Below are 2,070 nucleotides of genomic sequence, written 5' to 3' on the forward strand. Positions count from 1 at the left end.
GCACCCTGATTCTAGCACAATTCACATGTGATAAGAAACTTGCACGCGCACGATCTACCAATACATGTATAGCCTCGATCTTCAAGGTGTTTGATAGGAAGTTAGATTGCCAATCACTTTAGAATACTGAATGAGACTTGACTAGCTTGTTCTTTGGTTGGCTGGGATAGAAGTTGGAGGATACGTTAAGAAAAGCAACCATAGAATTTGACCGGATGCATTCGATAAGGGCCACCTCTTGCTAAGAGTCATGTAATTATGTTTTTCTTTTTGTTCATGTATCAAAAGTGTCACTATGTTGTAAAGATCAAAGTTATTTCTTCAAAAAAAAAAAAAAAAAAAAAAAAAAAAAAAAAAATCAAGTATTATTTATTCCATGTTTTGTCATGTTAAAGACAATAGTTCTCTCTTGTTCCAAAAATAAAAGAGAGTAATCAATGTAAATAAGAGTCATGTAAAGAGTCATCTTTTTGTTGTAAATAGTCTTGTAATAAGCAAGGAGGGTGCAGCCATCGATGTATAACGCGGGTGGGTAAACTGAAATATCACCAACTCATTGGGTGAACATTCACAATTCTCGTAAAGCCGGACAGCTAGCTTGGCTAGAATTCGGTTCTTAGCCTAAAAACTATCTCTTGGTGATTAGTAGTCATAACTTCAGGTCATTCTAGAAACATGTGTAGATACACTTTACACTCTTATCACGTGTCTTTATTTGTTATCAGTGCTAGGATTGTGCCTTTGATAGCTAGATTGACATCTCCATTTTGCTGTGAGCTTAAACTGTCTTGCACATGTCACATTTGATGGAATATGAGCTTATATTTTGCCTAGAACTTTGTAGGTACGTTCTAAGCAAACCTTCACGAGACTTCACTCGTCCACTAGGGACACTTAGTGGTTTAAAAGGCTTAGTGCATACGCTAAATGCATTCGAGAGACCAGCGACAGTGGTATAGGTAGGATTTCCTTAGTTTTGTTTTACTTGAGGACAAGTAAAATTCAGGTTTGGGGGTATTTGATGAGTGCTAAAAAGTGCATATTTCTATATATTTTCTTGGCATTTAACTCATCTTTGTGCATTAATTCTACATTTTATCCCATATTCTGTATTTTCTTTGTTTTCAAGAATAAATATTTTTATTAACTAATTTTGCATTTTTAGGTAATAAATAAAGTTTGGAGAATAGCGGAGCAAAAAGAGCAGAAAAGTGGTGGAAGCCAAGAGGAATCACACAAGGAAGCCGCGAAGAATGTTGTGCGCAAGACCAAAAGGCTAGAACTGGGCTTGAAGAGGAAGAATTGTTCTTAAAGAAGATATGGGCTTGGCATACCCAAGGCCCAAAACCTCACCCAAACCCATTTCCAATATCCATACCCGCCTTCATATTCAGCCGTCGGATTGGATCATCTCAGCATCGTACGGTCGCTTCATCATAGTGCATCAAAATCTGAAGATCCTGAAAAACACTATAGCACCTAACTCCATCTTGAGCCGTCAGTTTCGTTGTACTTCCGCATCCAACGGTCGCTCCTCGCTTCCTTCCATCTCGTCGTTAGATCGATCCATCATCTCCACATCCCACGGCTCATCCTCGCTGTTCATCCAATTTGCTACAACCGCCCAACACCCGAGCACCCGATACCTATACCCTAACCCAAACACACCCTAACCCTAAAACTATCGACTTCACTTCCCTCACCTCCGTCTGCAACAGCCTCACCTTCACCACCTGCTCCGCCATCAACCATGTCCGCCTCTGCCACCACCACAACTCTCACCAAAGACATCATGGCTCCTACCAACTGAAACCCACTCTTCCCCTACTCCTCTAGCTTTCTATAACATCAATTCCTCGATCTTTTCCTCTCACAGGAACCCTAGGTTAGGGGTTGATGAAATAGATGAGCTAGAAAAGCAATTAGGGCATGGGAAGAACAAGAGAAGACGCAGGAAGAGGAATAAAGGCATGGGTGAAGAGTCATAATCATTTTCAGAGATTAGGTAAGATTTTTTTATAAACCCTAATTTCATAATTTGGGGATAATTGGGGGAACATGATTGTACGT

This window comes from Papaver somniferum, chromosome 2, assembly GCF_003573695.1.
Source record: "Papaver somniferum cultivar HN1 chromosome 2, ASM357369v1, whole genome shotgun sequence".
In the NCBI taxonomy this organism is placed as follows: domain Eukaryota; kingdom Viridiplantae; phylum Streptophyta; class Magnoliopsida; order Ranunculales; family Papaveraceae; genus Papaver; species Papaver somniferum.